Here is a 19,856-nt window from a genome sequence, read left to right on the forward strand (position 1 = left end):
GAACAGACTAGAGGGGATGCCATTTTAGATTTAATTTTGGTGAGTAGCGAGGACCTCATAGAAGAAATGGTTGTAGGGGATAATCTTGGCTCAAGTGATCATGAGCTAATTCAATTCAAACTGAACAGAAGGATTAACAAAAATAAATCTGCAACTAGAGTTTTTGATTTCAAAAGGGCTGACTTTCAAAAATTAAGGAAATTAGTTAGGGAAGTAGATCCATAAATTCTTCAGTCCAATCCAAAAGGTAGAGGAGGCCTGGGATTACTTTAAATCAAAGCTGCAGAAGCTATCGGAAGCCTGTATCCCAAGAAAGGGGAAAAAAGTCATAGGAAGGAGTTGTAGACCAAGCTGGATGAGCAAGCATCTTAGAGAGGTGATTATGAAGAAGCAGAAAGCATACAGGGAGTGGAAGATGGGAGGGATCAGCAAGGAAAGCTACCTAATTGAGGTCAGAACATGTAGGGATAAAGTGAGACGGGCTAAAAGTCGAGTAGAGTTGGACCTTGCAAAGGGAATTAAAACCAATAGTTAAAGGTTCTATAGCCATATAAATAAGAAGAAAACTAAGAAAGAAGAAGTGGGGCCGCTAAACACTGAGGTTGGAGTGGAGGTTAAAGATAATCTAGGCATGGCCCAATATCTAAACAAATACTTTGCCTCAGTCTTTAATAAGGCTAAAGAGGATCTTGGGGATAATGGTAGCATGACAAATGGGAATGAGGATATGGAGGTAGATATTGCCATATCTGAGGTAGAAGCGAAACTGAAACAGCTTAATGGGACTAAATCGGGGGGCCCAGATAATCTTCATCCAAGAATATTAAAGGAATTGGCACCTGAAATTGCAAGCCCATTAGCAAAAATTTTTAATGAATCTGTAAACTCAGAGGTTGTACCGTATGGTTGGAGAATTGCTAACATAGTCCCTATTTTTAAGAAAGGGAAAAAAAGTGATCCGGGTAACTACAGGCCAGTTAGTTTGACATCTGTAGTATGCAAGGTCCTGGAAAAAATTTTGAAGGAGAAATTAGTTAAGGACATTGAAGTCAATGGTAAATGGGACAAAATACAACATGGTTTTACAAAAGGTAGATCATGCCAAACCAACCTAATCTCCTTTTTTGAAAAAGTAACAGATTTTTTAGATAAAGGAAATGCAGTGGATCTAATTTACCTAGATTTCAGTAAGGCATTTGATACCATGCCACATGGGGAATTAGAAGATGGGGATCAATATGAACATCAAAAAGTGGATAGGGAATTGGTTAAAGGGGAGACTGCAACGGGTCCTACTGAAAGGTGAACTGTCAGGTTGGAGGGAGGTTACCAGTGCAGTTCCTCAGGGATCGGTTTTGGGACCAATCTTTTTATTACTGACCTTGGCACAAAAAGTGGGAGTGTGCTAATAAAGTTTGCAGATGATACAAAGCTGGGAGGTATTGCCAATTCAGAGAAGGATTGGGATATTATACAGGAGGATCTGGATGACTTTGTAAACTGGAGTAATGGTAATAGGATGAAATGTAATAGTGAGAAGTGTAAGGTTATGCATTTAGGGATTAATAACAAGAATTTTAGTTACAAGTTGGGGACGCATCAATTAGAAGTAACGCAAGAGGAGAAGGACCTTGGAGTATTGGTTGATCATAGGATGACTATGAGCTGCCAATGTGATATGGCTGTGAAAAAAGCTAATGCGGTTTTGGGATGCATCAGGAGAGGCATTTCCAGTAGCGATAAGGAGGTTTTAGTACCATTATACAAGGCACTGGTGAGACCTCACCTAGAATACTGTGTGCAGTTCTGGTCTCCCATGTTTAAAAAGGATGAATTTAAACTGGAGTAGGTACAGAGAAGGGCTACTAGGATGATCTGAGGAATGGAAAACTTGTCTTATGAAAGGAGACTTAAGGAGCTTGGCTTGTTTAGCCTAACTAAAAGAAGGTTGAGGGGAGATATGATTGCTCTCTATCAATATATCAGAGGGATAAATACAGGAGAGGGAGAGGAATTATTTCAGCTCAGCACCAATGTGGACACAAGAACAAATGGGTATAAACTGGCCACCAGGAAGTTTAGACTTGAAATTAGACGAAGGTTTCTAACCATCAGAGGAGTGAAGTTTTGGAATAGCCTTCCAAGGGAAGCAGTGGGGGCAAAAGATCTATCTGGTTTTAAGATTCTACTTGATAAGTTTATGGAGGAGATGATGGTATGATGGGATAATGGGATTTTGGTAAGTAATTGATCTTTAAATATTCAGGGTAAATAGGACTAATCCCCTGAGATGGGATATTAGATGGATGGGATCCGAGTTACTACAGAGAATTCTTTCCTGGGTATCTGGCTGGTGAATCTTGCCCATATGCTCAGGGTTTAGCTGATTGCCATATTTGGGGTCGGGAAGGAATTTTTCTCCAGGGCAGATTGGAAGAGGCCCTGGAGGTTTTTCGCCTTCCTCTGTAGCATGGGGCATGGGTGACTTGAGGGAGGCTTCTCTGCTCCTTGAAGTCTTTAAACCACGATTTGAGGACTTCAATAGCTCAGACATAGGTGAGGTTTTTTGTAGGAGTGGGTGGGTGAGATTCTGTGGCCTGCGCTGTGCACGAGGTCGGACTAGATGATCAGAATGGTCCCTTCTGACCTTAGTATCTATCTATCTAGTATCTATAAAACATGCAGGTAAGTATATTATTTGTTTAGATGAGAGCCTGATATAACTTTCATCTAAAACTTTGGATGTGGTCTTAAGGCCACCTCACCTTTGAACAACTGTGTGTATGGAAAGTCTGCCAATAGGTTCTCCCATGCTGCTGGCTGATGTTACTGCAGCAAGAAAAGCTAATTTTCAGAGAAAAGTGAGCCAGATGATGGTCCAACCTTTCCTTTGACGTGATCTGTATGCATAGACATGAAGCACCTCCACAGCCAACATACAGAAACAAAATGGCATCCTCCATGCGGCAGTCAGGACATTCAACCTATGGTATGTATGAGATCATGCTTTGTGAAGGACGCACTTTTGTAGAGCAGGTCTGCTATGGTGGTGGATTCATTTGGGGGCCAGATGGAATTGGCTTGGGGGACCAGATTTGGCCCAAGGGCTGCCAATTGGACCAGCCAAACCTCATTTTTAGAGAGGGTAGAGACAAATATATGTATTTATCAAGAACAAATCCTGTCAAATCAACCTAATATCCTTGTTTAATTGGGTAAACAAACCTTGTGGATGGGAGTGGGAGCAGTAGATGTGATTTATCTCAACTTAATACAGCTTTTTCTACTATCTTGCATGACTCTCTCAAAAGCAAACTAGGGAAATACAAGCTAAATTAATATACTATAATGTAGTTGCACAATTGGTTGGAAAACCAAACTCAAAGAGTAGTTATCAACGGTTCACAGTCAAGCTAGATCGAGTGGGGTCCCACAAGAATTTGTCCTGGGTCCAGTTCTATTCAATATCTTCATAAATGATTTAGATAATGGCATAGAGCAGTGGTCCCCCAACTTTTTCTGTCATGGACCCCTTTACCTGTAATGGAATCTGTCCACACCCCACTGGGAGCCATGGTTAGCAGCCGGGGCCAGAAGCAGAGCCACCACTGGGGCTGGGAGCCAGAGGCTGGAGATGCAGCTAGGGTCATGGCCGCGGTTGGGGCGAGAGCTAGAGCTGGGGCCGGGACAGGGAGGCCGAGGCCAAGGCCAGGGCTGGGGCCAGGGGAGAGCAGGGCTGAGTGGGGCTCCTGCCCCACCCCTGTGGGGGCTGGCCCAGGCCCTGCCCCACCTCCCCAAACGTTCTTCCAGCAGGTACGTCCCATGGTTTGGGGACCACTGGCAAACTTCTAAAGTTTGTGGATGACACCAAGCTGAGAGGGGATCCAAGCACTTTGGAAGACAGTATTAGAATTCAAAATAATATTGACAAATTGAAGAAATGGTTTGATATAAATAGGATGGAATTCAACAAGGACAAATGTAAAATACTATACTTAGGAAGGAAAAATCAATTGCACAAATAGAAAATGGGAAATGACTGCCTAGGAAGGAGTACTGCAGAAAAAAGGATCTGGGGGTCATAGTGGATCACAAACTAAATATGAGTCATTGATGTAATACTATTGCAAATAAAGCAATCATTATGGAATGCATTCACATGATTTTTGAAGACAAAAAATAATTCTTCCACTCTACTTGTACTGATAGTCTCAACTTGAGTACTGTGTCCAGTTCTGGACACCACACTTCAGGAAAGGTGTGAACCAACTGAAGAAAGTCCAGAGAAGAGCAACAAAAGTAATTAACAGTCTAGAAAACATGAGGAAAGATGGGGGGGGGGGAGGAGGAAGGGTTTGTTTAGTCAGGAGAAGAGAAGACTAAGGGCGGACATGATAACAGTCCCCAAGTATGTAAAAGGTTGTTATAAAGAGCAGGGCAATAAATCACTTTTATTATCCACTGAAGATAGGACAAGAAGCAATGGGCTTAAATTTCAGCAAGGGAGATTTAGGTTAGACATTTGGAAAAACTTCTTAACCGTCGGGGGGGTTAAGCACTGGAACAATTTACCTATGGAGGTTGTGGAATCTCCATCACTAGAGGATTTTTAAGAACAGGTTAGACAAACAGCTGTCAGGAATGGTCTAGATAATACTTAGCCCTATCTCAGTGCAGGGCACTGGACTAGATCACTTATCGAAGTACATTCCTGTCCTACATTCTATGATTCTATTATTCAAATACCTTTGAGGAATCTAACCACCACTAGCATACAAAATACCAACTTTCCATCCATTGGAGGATGAATGGCTGAAATCACAGCTAAGTGGACCCAAAGTGAACTAAGGGCAAGGCCTGAAGCTTAAGATGCAATAAGTACTCAAGAATGTCCTGAATCTTAGCGAACAATGGTTGAATACATCTGGCAGCTGACCAGATTTTTTATAAAAGATATTGCTGCTTCTTAGCCAGGTCAGGACTTTGTAGATTGCTTTCTGCTACTATGGAGGAAGTGTTGGATTGCAATTGAACAGCCTTCTCTGTTTGATCTAGCCATTCAACAACCATGCCCCCAAGGCTCAGGCCGCTCAGTTCGGGTGCCACCTCTGACCATGGTGTTGTGTCAACAGGTCTGGGAGAGGCCATGGGGATTGGAATGAGAGGCTGTGGAGATCCGAACAAGTAGCATTGCCTCAGCAACTCTGGAGCCATGAGGATTATCCTTGTCTGATACTGCTTCAATTTGAGGATGACCTGAGGAATAAGGGAGATAGAAGGAAATGCAGACATGAGATCCCCACTTCAGCAGGAAAGCATCAGTTATTGAGCCCAGACTAAGAACAAAACTGCTGTCATTTCTTGTTGTGGCCTGTAGCAAATAGATTGACTAACAAAATACCCCAGACTCTGAGGATGACCTTCAGTACTCTGTTATTGCGGGACCGCTCCTAATCGCAGGACAAGAATCTGCTGAGATGGTTAGTCAAATGATTTGAAAGCACAGAAAGTGACCCTTTCCATAATACAATTTCATCACCTCTCAAAAGAGAGGACTGGACCAAGTCCTCTCTTGCCTGTTTGCAAAACACATCACTGTCATATGGCCCGTGAGACTCTGAACTGACAGCCTCAGACGTGGGGAAAGAATGCCACAGCAGCCATTGAAAATTGCTCAAAGTTCACAGATGTGCAGACACTCTTCTCGTTCTGTCCATCCCTCTGTGATGGAATGCACCCATTTTCACACCCTGCACACTATTATAATAATCTTTGTACAAAATATGCCTTGTGAGCTATCATTTGAAAACTAATAACTCATTGGTTAATAATATCATGGTGAAATGTATGAAGCAACATTATATGTAAAGTTATAAATTCCCCCATATGATGTCGGTAGCACATTTTCATCCCACATAACCACTCCTGCCTCACTGGGGCAAAGCAGGACTATCTTAAACAATGGAATGTGTGTTTATCTCAATTACATAAGTAGTAAACGAGGTCCTTGAGACAGCAAGAGGGAGACAAGGCAAAACTGCAGGGGAAAAGAAAACATGGGGACACCTTCACCGCCCAGACTCTATGTTGCCTTCTTTACTGTTTGAATAAACTTTGCCTTGAGGAGTAATCCATAGAAGAATCCACTTCAAAGGGGGACCGGACTATAAAAGTGAGGGGCAAAAATACCCCAGGTATCTCTTGAGATCTATCACTCTTTCACCCAAGACGACAAAGCAACCAGCCCTTTGAACTTTTGGCGGAGATCCAGACTTGAGAATTTGGTCCACTCTGCTGCTGGGAACATGTGGTAAGGATTTTATCGTGAACCAAGTCTAGCTTGTTAAGTCTTAGTTATTACAAATGTTTTATCATTATTTTTCTTGTAACCATTTCTTACTTTAATGCCTTATACTTGTACTGACTTAAAATCTCTCTCTAGTTAACTAAACTTGTTTTATTCTTTAATCAAAATTAGTGTTGTGTTTAAACTGAATTGTTTGATAACCCCAATTAAAATAGCAAACTGTTGTATATTGACCATTTCTAGGGGCAATGGACTGTCCAGGAGAGGGCTGGATAGTGCAGCACACACGTTTTGGGGAAAAATCCCAGAGTGAGAGAGTGCTGGGATCACCCTGCAAGTGGTAACCAAGGCTGGCGGAAGCCAGTGTGTTGACTGAAGTGTTGCTGCCAGACTGCAGCTATACCCACACTCGCATGATGTGCATGCTATTTTTTGGCTGTTTGTGACGGGCCCAGGTTGGGAGCTACAGCAGCAAAGCATTGTGAGGCACTCAAGGCTGCAAGGCAGATGGCAAGATAACCCCTCACTTGTTTGGATTGCACCCCAAAATGTGATACCCTCCCAGGCTTGCAAAGACTCTAAATGGGCCCCCCAACCAGTCTTCAAAACATCAGTAACTATAGTCATTATTGGGGGTGGATGGACAAACGAATACCTCTACAAATTTGTTGTGATCCTTCCTCCAATCCAAAGACCTCAAACATTGAGGGGACTCTGGTCAACTTGTCTAGTGAATGGAAATTTGGTGATAAACAAACTTTAGCCAACCTTGGAGAAGAGAAAGTTATTCACCTTGCAGTAACTGAAGTTCTTCGAGATGTGTATCCCTGTGGGTGCTCCACTCTAGATGTCAGTACCTCCCAGCACCATTGATCAGAGATTTTTGGTAGTGGTGCCTGGTCAGGACGCATGTGCTCAGTTGGTATCTCCTGTCTTGTTGGAATCTTCCTGAGCGCGTGCGTCCCGCACCCTCCTCAGTTCCTTTTCTACTGTGGAGAAGTCAGTATAGAATTTCAACATAGAGGGGAGGAGGGCGGGAAGTGGAGCACCCACAGGGACACACATCTCAAAGAACTTCAGTTACTGCAAGATGAGTAACTTTCTCTTCTTCTTTGAGTGCTGTCCCTGTGGGTGCTCCACTCTAGATGAATGTGTAGCAGTACCCACTATGGTCGGTGGGACTTTGGAGATGGGGCAGTGAGTACTGTACCGCCTACTATGGTGTCTGCCGTGGTATCTTGTGTGATAGCATAGTGTTTGGCAAACGTGTTCAGCTGACCATGTAGCTGCTTTACAGATGTCAAGACTGGGTACGTTATGCAAGAAGGCAACGGATGTTGACATAGCTCGAGTGGAATGAGTTCTAATGCCTTAGGGCGGCTGAATATTTTGAGTGCGGTAACAGGATCTGATGCAGTCAGAGATCCACTTGGACAGACGTTGTTTAGAGAGATAGCCATACCTTTTGATTTTTCAGTAATGGAGACAAAGAGTTGTGGAGACTTACGAAATGGTTTAGTCCTGTCTAAATAAAAGGCGATTGCTTGCCTGACGTCGAGAGTATGCAGGGTTGCCTCGTGCGGAGCCTTGTGAGGTTTGGGATAGAAAGTAGGTAAGTATATTCGTTGGTTAAGGTGGAAGGTGGATACCACCTTAGGGAAAAATTTAGGATGTGGTTTCAGAGTGACTTGGTCTTTGGAGAAGATTGTGTAGTCAGGATAGGCCATCAGGGCACTTATTTCTCCTACTCTCCTTGTTCATGTTATTGCAACTAAGCAAGCTACCTTCATGGACATATGAAGAAGAGATGACGTAGCCAAGGGCTCGAATGGAGGTTTCATGAGACCGTGAAGAAGGAGGTTAAGATTCCATGTAGCTGCCATTGGGTAAATTTCCGGGTAGAGATTTTGCAGACCCATGAGAAATCATTTTATGGTGGGGTGGGTAAAGAGTGAGTAACCTTCTAACAAGTCATGGAAGGTAGTAAGCACCGCCAAGTGTACTTTGATGGAGTTGAGCGAGAGTCCATCCTGTTTTAATTGCAGAAGGTAGCCCAGGACGTTAGGGAGGGTCACCGTATTGGTTAAGTGATTACGTGAGCACCACAGGGCAAAACGCTTCCACTTCTGCAAGTAAGTTTTATGAGTGGAGTCTTTTCTACCATGCAGAAGGATGTATCGGACTTTTGCTCAGAACAGGCTAGCTCATGGGTTCAGAACCATGAAGGAGTCAGGCTGTCAGGTGGAGCTTTTGGAGCTGGGGGTGAAGGACCCATCTCTGAGAAAGGAGATCTGGCCTGCTGGGGAGAGCCCATGGATGACAGGAGGAGCAGATAAGGATACCACGTCTGTCTCGGCCAAGCCGGGGCAATAAGTATGACCCGGGTCTTGTCGTCTATGATCTTCCGAAGAACCCTGTGTAGCAGAGGGATTGGTGGGAAGGCGTACAGGAGAGAGGTGTTCCACGGGATGAGGAATGCATCTCCTAGGGATGCAGTCCCGAGTCCCGCTCTGGAGCAAAACAGACGACATTTTCGATTCTGGGTTGTGGCAAAGCGGTCTATTGACGGGCTGCCCCAGAGGGAGAAGAGCTGTTGAAGTATTGCAGGATGCAGTTCCCATTCGTGTTCCGTCAAGACGTGCCTGCTGAGTGCGTCGGCAGTAGTGTTGCGGCAGCTGGGTAGGTAGGAAGCAATGATTTGTATTTGATGTTGTATGCACCAATTCCATAGTAGGATGGCTTCTATGCATAGTGAATGTGATCGGGCTCCCCCTTGTCTGTTGATGTAGAACATGCATGCTATGTTGTCTGTTAAGACATGAATAGATTTGTTCTTTGAGGGGAAGAAAGTGAAGGCATGCTCATCACACTGCTCTGAGCTCTAAGAGATTTGTGTGTGGGCACGTCTCTGATGCGTACCATCAGCCTTGTGCCCCCTCCCAGAGGCACTCTCCCACCGATTGGGACGCGTCAGTGGTGAGCATGAGTGTTGGGGATCATTGCTGTAAGGAAACACCCGCGCAGAAGTTTTCTGGTCTTGTCCACCAACGTAGGGAAGCTAGAACATTGGGAGGAGGAGTTAGCAGCATCCCTAAGGTGTGTCTGTTGGGTTTGAAGTTGGAATTGAGCCAGCCCTTAAGACATCTCATGTGTAGCCTGGCATACTGGACCACGAAGGTGGTAGCTGCCATGTGATCAAGGAGCTGTAGACAGATTCTTGCCTGTGCCCTGGACCAATAGAGAGCATGCGTATAAGCTGTGTGATAGCGATGAATGTGTGATGTGGGAGCGAGGCTCTGCTTTGGATTGAGTCCAGGTGAGCTCCAATGAACTCTATCTGTTGTGTAGGAGTCAGGGTGGATTTTTGAATGTTTATTTGGAGGCCTAGGCTGTGAAAGAGGGAGATGGTGAAATGGGTAGCTTGATGCATCTCGCCATAGGAGTTGTCCTTGATGAAACAATCATCCAGATAGGGGAAAAACATGATTTCATGTCTGTGGAGGTGAGCCACGACCACGGCTAAAGTCTTGGAAAAGACTCTCGGCGCTGTGGAGAGTCCGAAAGGAAGAACTCTGTATTGAAAACGGTCGTGACTGATTGTAAATCGTAGGAAGTGTTTGTGAGCTGGATGAATTGATATATGAAAATAAGCATCCTGTAGGTCAAGGGTTGTGAACCAGTCCCCTTGATCCAGTGCAGGAATTAGCGTGCCCAGCGTGACCATCTTGAATTTTTGTATCCTCATGAATTTGTTCAGTCGGCGTAGGTCTAGTATAGGCCTCCATCCCCCGGCCTTTTTCTGGGTCAGAAAGTAATGGGAGTAGAACCCTTTCCCTTGTTGTCTCGGCACAGGTTCCACTGCGCCTAGTTGTAGAAGGTGCGCCACTTCTGGCGCAAAGTAAGTGTTCATGAGAGGGGTCCCTGAAGAGGGATGGGGAAGGATAGGCTATAAATGGGAGAGAGTAACCGGACTGAACTATTTCAAGGACCCAGTGATCCTGTGTAATCTGCTGCCATGTATGTTGGAAACTCTGGAGGCAGTGGCCAAATGGGCAAGCAAATGGGCGGTGGAATCAAGGGGTAGTCGTGCAGACCCTTGACCAACGTTTCAAAATTGCTGTTTATTCTCCGATTGGTGGGAGGTGGTTGCTTGAGCTTGACTTTGTCTGTGCTTAGGGGGTCTAGCGCGATTCCTAGTTACGTCGTATGGTTTGGGTTGAGGCAGATAATACTGTTGTGTGCGTAGTCTTTTGTAGGGTTGGTATCATTGTCTCCTGGGAAGAGATGGGTGAATGTCCAAGGTGTGCAATGTCGCTCTAGAATCTCTTGGTGTGAAGGAGTTCATCGGTTTTTGTGGAAAAAAGTTTATCTTTATCAAAGAGGAGGTCCTCCACTTTGGTCTGCAGATCTTTAGGGATGCCGGATGCAGAGAGCCATGAAGATGTGCACATAACCACAGCAGTTGCAGTAATGCAGGCTGCTGCATCCGCCATGTCTAGAGATGCTTGTAGGGCCATTCTGGAAATCAGTTGGCCCTCAATCAGGATTGATTTGAAGTCTGCTCTCCTATCGTCTGGAATGTAGGAGGCAAATTCAAAATTTATTGTAATTATCAAAGTCGTAGCTGGCAAGGAGGGCAGAATAGTTCGCAATTCTGAATTGTAGAGTGGAGGACGAATAAACCTTGCGACCCAAGGCATCAAGGCATTTAAGATCCTTGTCTTGAGGGGTGGGCCAATATTGTAGCTGTTTCATCCGTGGGCCTGCATCCATGACAAGAGAGTTCAGTTGTGGATGAGAAAATAGGAAGTCAGCGTCCTTGGCAGGAACATAGTATTTATGTTCGGCCTTTTTGCAAGTTGGTAATAAAGAAGCTGGAATTTGCCAGAGTGTGTCAGCTGGCTCAAGGAGTGCTTCGTTTATGGGGAGCGGGATCTTTGAGGGCGCAGATGGTTGAAGGATTCTGAGGAGTCTGTGTTGTGTTTCCTGAACCTCTTCTAAGAGGAGGTTTTGACTGAGTGCCACCGTCCTAAAAAGTTCTTGAAATTGTTTACAGTCATCCACGTTCCGTGGAGGCGGAGGGAAGAGGGCTCCGTCTGGAGCTGATGGAGAGTAAGGGGGTTCAGGTACTCTAGAAGCGGATGGAGCTGGAGATCAAGGCACAGAAGGAGATAGTGGTTTGGTGGAAGAGGTCTGAGGATGAGTGGTAGGAGGATGTGACCAAGGGCACCACTGAAGCCAAGGCATAGGGTAGGAGAACCCAGGTGCTGCCCACAGGGGAGCAAAGTAGGGAAACCGAGGCTGGTGGCTGTGAGCCATGACCTGATGTGGAAGAGGTTCCAGTGGAGGAGGAGGAGGCGGCAGGTGGGGAGAACTCTGCCTGCTGCTGTATATCAAGTTCGCTGTCAGTAAAGGTAGTCAGTTCAGATGGGGAGAGCGGCTGTTCAAAAAGTGAGCCCTGTATATCCAGGAGCGGGGAGTTAGGCCCAGGTGGCACTGAGAGGTCACATTGAGTGAGAACCTGTTGCTCCTGCTCCCTGGGCTGCACTGAGCCTGCTCTGTGCTTTAGCGCATTATCAAGTGAACGTGAAAGTCAGCAGTACCGCAGAGCGCTTGGAGGTGCCCAGCAGGGGGTCCGCTGCTGGTGCCAGGGTGGGAGGAAGGCTCAGTGCTGACATTCTTCTCAGCACCAGGGTAGAGCGCGCTGTCAGCACCGTGTCTATTTTCGGTGCCGAGAGGACCGGTGCCACAGAAACCTCCTTGGCGCGGGAGGTCGGGTTCCTGCCTCTGCGCTCTGCGGGAGCCGTGGCTGAGGCGTTAGAAAAGGCTGAGGCGCCTGCCTTTGGCATTGTCAGCACAGAAGGTAAGGATCTCGCGGGACACCCTTTACCCTCGTTAAAGTCTCTTCTTTGAGACTGTTGTGCGTCTTGCCTCTGCTCCAGAGAGGGTGAAGCAATGTTCCCAGCTGGTTTGGATCTGGCCAGGGAGCATGTGGGACCGGGTTTAACTTTCCCTGTCTCCGAAAGCGTCCGAAGGGATTTTTCCATTAGAAGCCACAGGTCCCTGTCGTGCTGAGCTCTTGACTTGAGGCTCGTACAGTGGAAGTACTTTGCGGGGACATGAGTTTCCCTGAGGCACTTCACACAACGTGTCCATCCGAACGTGTCCATGTAGTCCTGACAGGAAACACACTTTTTGAATCCTGAAGCCCCAGGCATTATGAATTTGAAATGGCAGGGGAGAGTCTCTCAGCAGGAGACCAGCCTGAAGCAAAAAAGTTTGTTTTTTAAACTAAGTAACTAATTATGTAACTACACTACAGGAAGGGAAACAACTGGGATGTAACAAATAACTACTTCTATGTTCTTTGTTACTGTTTCCTACAGAGACCAAGGAAGAGAATCAGCACTGCCCCGAGACCCGTTTTCAGCCAAGGACGGTTGAGAAGGAACTGGGTGCAGGACGCACGCACTCAGGAAGATTTCAACAAGACGGGAGATACAAACGGTGTGCGTGCGTCCCGACCAGGCACTACTACCTAAAACCTCCTATCAACGGCACCGGGACGCACCAACACCTAGAGTGGAGCACCCACAGGGACAGCACTCAAAGAAGAATGAGCAGATGCAGCCTTGGATGTCACAATATGTAAGTAAATAAGGCCACATGGCTCAAGAGGCTTAAACATAACCTGATTGTAGGGGTGGGGTGGGATTTGAGGAACAAAGTTGTCAAATTATTTGAAACCTCTCGAGGAAGAAAGGCCCTCTATTTTGATATTTTGCATTGAAAGCAACATGAATTTCTCTCTGCTAAGCATGAGGCCAAGACGCTCGAAGAAATGGGTGATGACATGGAGAAACTTAGTTTCTGACTTTCCTCAAACTAACTAGTCATCCAGGTAAAGGAAGACAAATTCCTTTCCCCCTCAAATGGACAGCCACCATCATCAGCACTTGGTAAATAAGTTCGGGGCTGGGGCCAGCCCAAAGGGAAGCACCGCAAACTAATAATGTTGAGTCCCAACATTAAAGTGTAGGGGACAATTTCCTGGTGCACGTGCTGGAGGAGCCAACTAGGGGGAGAGCTCTTCTTGACCTGCTGCTCACAAACCGGGAAGAATTAGTAGGGAAAGCAAAAGTGGATGGGAACCTGGGAGGCAGTGACCATGAGACGGTTGAGTTCAGGATCCTGACACAAGGAAGAAAGGAGAGCAGCAGAATACGGACCCTGGACTTCAGAAAAGCAGACTTTGACTCCCTCAGGGAACTGATGGGCAGGATCCCCTGGGAGAATAACATGAGGGGGAAAGGAGTCCAGGAGAGCTGGCTATATTTTAAAGAATCCTTATTGAGGTTCAGGAACAAACCATCCCAATGTGTAGAAAGAATAGTAAATATGTCAGGTGACCAGCTTGGCTTAACAGTGAAATCCTTGCTGATCTTAAAACACAAAAAAGAAGCTTACAAGAAGTGGAAGACTGGACAAATGACCAGGGAGGAGTATAAAAATATTGCTCAGGAATGCAGGAGTGAAATCAGGAAGGCCAAATCACACTTAGAGTTGCAGCTAGCAAAAGATGTTAAGAGTAACAAGAAGGGTTTCTTCAGGTATGTTAGCAACAAGGAGAGGGTCAGGAAAATGTGGGCCCCTTACTGAACGAGGGAGGCAACCTAGTGACAGAGGATGTGGAAAAAGCTAATGAACTCAATGATTTTTTTTTTTTTGGCCTCTGCTTCATGAACAAGGTCATCTCCCAGACTGCTGCACTGGGCAGCACAGCATGGGGAGGAGGAGCCCTCTGTGGAGAAAAGTGGTTCAGAACCATTTAGAAAAGCTGGATGAACACAAGTCCATGGGGCCAGATGCACTGCATCCGAGAGTGCTAAAGAAATTGGAGGATGTGACTGCAGAGCCATTGGCCATTATCTTTGAAAACTCATGGCGATCGGGGGAGGTCCCAGACAACTTGAAAAAGGCTAATGTAGTGCCCATCTTTAAAAAAGGAAAGGAGGAGGATCTGGGGAACTACAGACTAGTCAGCCTCACCTCAGTCCCTGGAAAAATCATGGAGCAGGTCCTCAAGGAGTTGATTCTGAAGCACTTAGAGGAGGAGAAAGCGATCAGGAACAGTCAGCATAGATTCACCAAGGGCAAGTCATGCCTGACTAATCTAATTGCCTTCTATGATGAGATAACTGGCTCTGTGGATGAGGGGAAAGCAGTGGATGTGTTATTCCTTGACTTTAGCAAAGTTTTTGACACTGTTTCCCACAGTATTCTTGCCAGCAAGTTAAAGTAGCATAGGCTGGATGAATGGACTATAAAGGTGGATAGAAAGCTGGCTAGATCGTCAAGCTCAACTGGTAATGACCAATGGCTCCATGTCTAGTTAGCAGCCAGTATCAAATGGAGTGCCCCAAGGGTCGGTCCCGGGGCCGGTTTTGTTCAATATCTTCATTTATGATCTGGAGGATGGCATGGACTGCACCCTCAGCAGGTTCGCGGATGACACTAAGCTGGGGGGAGAGGTAGATACGCTGGAGGGTAGGGCTAGGATACAGAGAGACCTAGACAAATTAGAGGATTGAGCCAAAAGAAATCTGCTGAGGTTCAACAAGGACAAGTGCAGAGTCCTGCGCTTAGGACGGAAGAATCCCATGCACTACTACAGACCAGGGACCGAATGGCTAGGCAGCAGTTCTGCAGAAAAGGACCTAGGGATTACAGTGGATGAAAAGCTGGATATGAGTCAACAGTGTGCCCTTGGTGCCAAGAAGGCTAGTGGCATTTTGGGCTGCATTAGTAGGAGCATTGCCAGCAAATTGAGGAAAATGATTATTCCCCTCTATTCAAGATTGGTGAGGCATCATCTGGAGTACTGTGTCCAGTTTTGGGTCCCACACTACAAGAAGGATGTGGAAAAATTGTAAAGAGTCCAGTGGAGGGCAACAAAAATGATTAGGGGGCTGAAGCACATGACTTATGAGGAGGGGCTAAGGGAACTCGGCTTATTTAGTCTGCTGAAGAGAAGAATGTGGGGGGATTTGATAGCTGCTTTCAACTATCTGAAAGGGGGTTCCAAAGAGGATGGATCCAGACTGTTCTCAGTGGTACCGGGATGAGAAGAGTAATGGTCTCAAGTTACAGTGGGTGAAGATTAGGTTGGATGTTAGGAAAAACTTTCACTAGGAGGATGGTGAAGCACTGGAATGGGTTACCTAGGGAGGTGGTGGAATCTCCTTCCTTAGAGGTTTTTAAGGTCAGGCTTGACAGAGCCCTGGCTGGGATGCTTTAGTTGGGGATTGGTCTTGCTTTAAGCAGGGGGTTGGACTAGATGACCTCCTGAGGTCCCTTCCAACCCTGATATTCTATGATTCTATGAAACCTGGAGAACAGGTTCAGGCTGATGCTGTGTTTGTGTCAGTAGAATGAGCTGCTCTCAGACCAGCAGCACTGGATGGATGGCTTACTGGAGGGTGATCTTCCTCTGGGACAGGTCAAAGTTCTGGACCTTGTCAATCGAGGAACCCCCAACCTCCGTAGGCTCACTGAGGCAATGGATGTGGAACTGGAGGCCTGTATGGACTTGGCCAAGATGGCTTGTTTCTGGTACTGATAATCCTCTTCCACAAGGAACTTAGTGACTCTCTTTAATTTTCACCTAAGAGGGGATTAGGAAGGTGAGGAGGAGGATTCTGAGTCAAAATGCAAAGAACTCTCCATATAAACCAAGGGTAGGTTTATAAACCAAGGTCTGGCCAAGCCCAGAGGTGAGGTACTAAGAGGCATCCTGACTGAGTCCACAGCTTAAAGGGAGGACAGAAACATTGGTACTAAATGTCGGTACCAAATAGGAAGCCTATCGGTGCTGGCATAATAGATGAATGATTCACTGATGAAGCTGGAGGTGCCGGACAAGCTGTTGGGGCAAAAGTCAAAGTCAGAGATGGACCGAACTGGTAAATGATGGTACGGAAGTTGGGCCCAGCGAAGCACGCTTATTATCTCTGTGCTTGGAAGCCAGTACAACTGCTGAATTTCATACCGAATTTACAGAATCAGATAGACCCAGAATGGTTGAAGGCAGATCCTCAGTTAATGAGTCTTATGCTTATAGAGAACCCAGGACAGAAAGACTAAGTCTGAGGCCACCGGAAAGCCAGCAACGGGGTCAAAGGGACCAAAAGCACCAGTGCCAGAGTCAAGTCTGTTGGGACCAGATTCAACGGCCATCTCTGTGATGGTGCCAGAATCAACGGAATAGTTGGTCTCATCTCAGTACCAGGAAGCCAAAGGATGAAGGTCTGGCTGTACTTTGGGCACTGGAAGAATTGTGGTGATGTTTGAAGCCCCTCCTTGACAGAGGGGGAGGATCTTTTGGTCTTGGAATGGTTCCTGGGGGTTTATTGGTTCTTTTTTATGGAGGGTCCATAAAGGAGGATAGATCCCATTTCTATTGTGGAGAGGCATCCGAGTCCAAGGGCCTGTCTAAGCCTGTTACCTCAGAGGTTGGTATTAGGGCTCAACAATCGGCCAAAGACCCTGGTGCTAAAGCAGGTGGCATCACCTGCTCCATGACTTGCTATTTGAGGCATAAGTCTCTAGAGATTTGTGGGATTTTTGTATGTGTTTTGTTTAAGAATGACAAATACTGCTTCTCTCAATGATATGCCCCTCACTGAGACATAAGAAGCTGTGTGTGTGTGTGGATCACTGTGTGGGACAGCTCTCCTACACAACAGACAGTGTTTGGATCCTGGTGATGGCATGTCACCAGGCTCTATCCTAAAACTATCTAAATTATTACTAAATAGTGCGTACTACTATTATTGAACTATAAAACTAACAGCAAAAGCAGATGTAGGAAAATTTCACTAACTGCATAGTAACTGCAAGGTAAACTACACAGGGAGATCTCACTCAGGACACAAGCAGCGAGAAGGTCCTGAGGAGAGTTGGGTAGCACCACCCTTAAATAGCCTCAAGAGGGGCCACAAGGAGACAGAGGGAATGTGGCTTGCCCCAATGAGCATTGCTACGGAAAACTCTCTGGCTCTAGGCCTGCACATACCTGAGTGGAATACATGTGAGTCACTCAAAGAACCTACTTTGCAAACTCTCCTCATATGCGGCTCATATACTTTTGCCCACAAATCCACTAAGAACCTCATAGAGGGAGCCTCGACTCCTTTTTCACAGAATCATTTCTCCAATCGCTAGCATGTCTCCAAAATACAGGATCTTAACATCTTGCCTGCAACAATTTTGAGGCCCCAAAGACCTTGGCATAGAACACCAGGAATGTCCATTTATGCAACAACCTTTCAAAGGAGTGCTACGGATTGGAATAAAACGATGGGAGAACTATTTCCCAGGAATTGTAGAAATTACTTACCTTGAACAGATGTTTCTGAAGCTGTAGGAACAGCCTTTTCCTCTCAAAGCAGCAGTGTTGTTCTTGAATGGATAGAGGAACTAAGTCCAAACCTTATCTTTTGAAGATAATGATAACTAGAAAGGCCAGCCCAAGTTTAGTCTAATCTGACATATTCCAAAAGCGGAAGAAATTATGGTGATCAGCTGGTCAGAACTCCTGTACAACACAGACCATAGAACATCCCCCAAATCATTCCTAAAGCAAGTTTTAGAAAAATCATCCAATCTTGATTTAACATTTGTCAGCGATGGAGAATCCACCACAACCCTGGGTAAATTGTTCCAGTGGTTAATTACTCCCACTGTTAAAAATGGTTTCAGAGTAGCAGCCATGTTAGTCTGTATTCGCAAAAAGAAAAGGAGTACTTGTGGCACCTTAGAGACTAACAAATTTATTAGAGCATAAGCTTTCAAATGCATCCGATGAAGTGAGCTGTAGCTCACGAAAGCTTATGCTCTAATAAATTTGTTAGTCTCTAAGGTGCCACAAGTACTCCTTTACTGTTAAAAATGTGCACCTTATTGCTAATCTGAATTTGTCTAGCTTCAACTTCCACCCGTTGGATCACGTTACACCCATCTCTGGTAGGATTGACACGCCCATTATAAATATTTGTTCCCCATGATGATACTTATAGACTGTAAAGTCACCCCTTTACCTTCTCTTTGTTAAGCTAAACAGAATGAGCTCCTTGAGTTTATCCCTCTAAAGCATTTTTCTGATCCTTTAATCATTCTCATGGCCCTTTTCTCAATCTCCTCCAATTTATCAACTTCATTCATGAACTGCGGACACAAGAATTGGGCACATATTCTAGCAGCAGTCGAACCAGTGCCTAATATAGAGATAAAATAACCTTCGTACTCTTACTTGAGATACGTAAACAGGGGTATCCCAGGATCACATTCTGTAGGCCATAGCACCAGCCTGGCAGCTCATGCCTCCCAAATCTTTTTCAGAGAGTCACTGCTTCCCAGGACAAAGTTCCCCATTCTGCAAGTATGGCCTACATTCTGATGTGCCTTCCTAAAGAATGTCACTAGCGCTGAGACACAATTTGGAGAATCTGTCTATGTACAGCTTATGAATTTCAATTTGATTTTATAGGCTTTTGTATCATTTTATGACTCTTACTGTGCAGTGCCTTATGCACCTTGCGCTAAGACATGTTGGCAGTACTTCTCCCTATCTGTGAACAGGCTAATTGTTCAGGACTATCAAACACCTGAATAGATCTTACCTATGGTGAACAAGAGTAACTGTATCCTAGGGAAAAATTCGTTTTTCCCCAGTAACTTCTCTGCAATGGGCTGGGCGTGGAGAGTGTAAAGTGCCCAGAAACAGAACAAAAGGAACCAGGTGTTGGTAGTGGGACTTACAAATTCAAAGAACTCACAAAGCAAGTGAACAGGAGATGGGATCAGAGGATTATGCTTTTGTAGGAGAGGAGTCCTGTTTAACTGTAGTACCAGCCAAGGTCAAAGGAAGCTAGACAGAGCACAGAGAGAAATTGAGCAATGATTCAGAGAAGCTATGAGTTGCAGGAGGATCCAGGACATCCAAGAGGGCTCTGACTGTCCTTCCTGAGCAAGCTGTATCCTTCTATACCAATATTCCAGTCATGCATATTAACCCACCAGGTCTCAGTGATGCCAACTATGTCATAGTTGTGTTTATTTACTAGCATTTCAAGTTCTTCCTGCTTATTTCCCACACTTCTTGCATTAGTATCGGCATTAAGGTACAGATTTGATTCCCAGCCACCCCCCCCCCCACCAGTTCTGTCTTGTCTCTCCCTTATCCCTGCTAAAACAGCCCATGCTCCCCCCAAATTCCAACCCTTCTCCCATGTTTTTGACTTACCTGTAGGATTTTATTTATTTTGACTTACCCTATATTTTATTTTTGCCTTTATATAAAGTAATGGTGTTCAGAATCCTCTTCAAAGCTCAGCTGTGTGTCTGAGCATTTCACCTATCACATGCCCCTGAAAAGGTGAACAGTGAACCCAAATGCTCACATGGTGGAACTTCAGGGAGTGGGTGTATTTAAACTACAGGAGAGACTGGGCAAGGTATGTGAGAGAAAGCACAGGTCCACCTAAGGCAA

Source organism: Dermochelys coriacea, chromosome 7 (genome assembly GCF_009764565.3).
Source record: "Dermochelys coriacea isolate rDerCor1 chromosome 7, rDerCor1.pri.v4, whole genome shotgun sequence".
Classification (NCBI taxonomy): Eukaryota; Metazoa; Chordata; order Testudines; family Dermochelyidae; genus Dermochelys; species Dermochelys coriacea.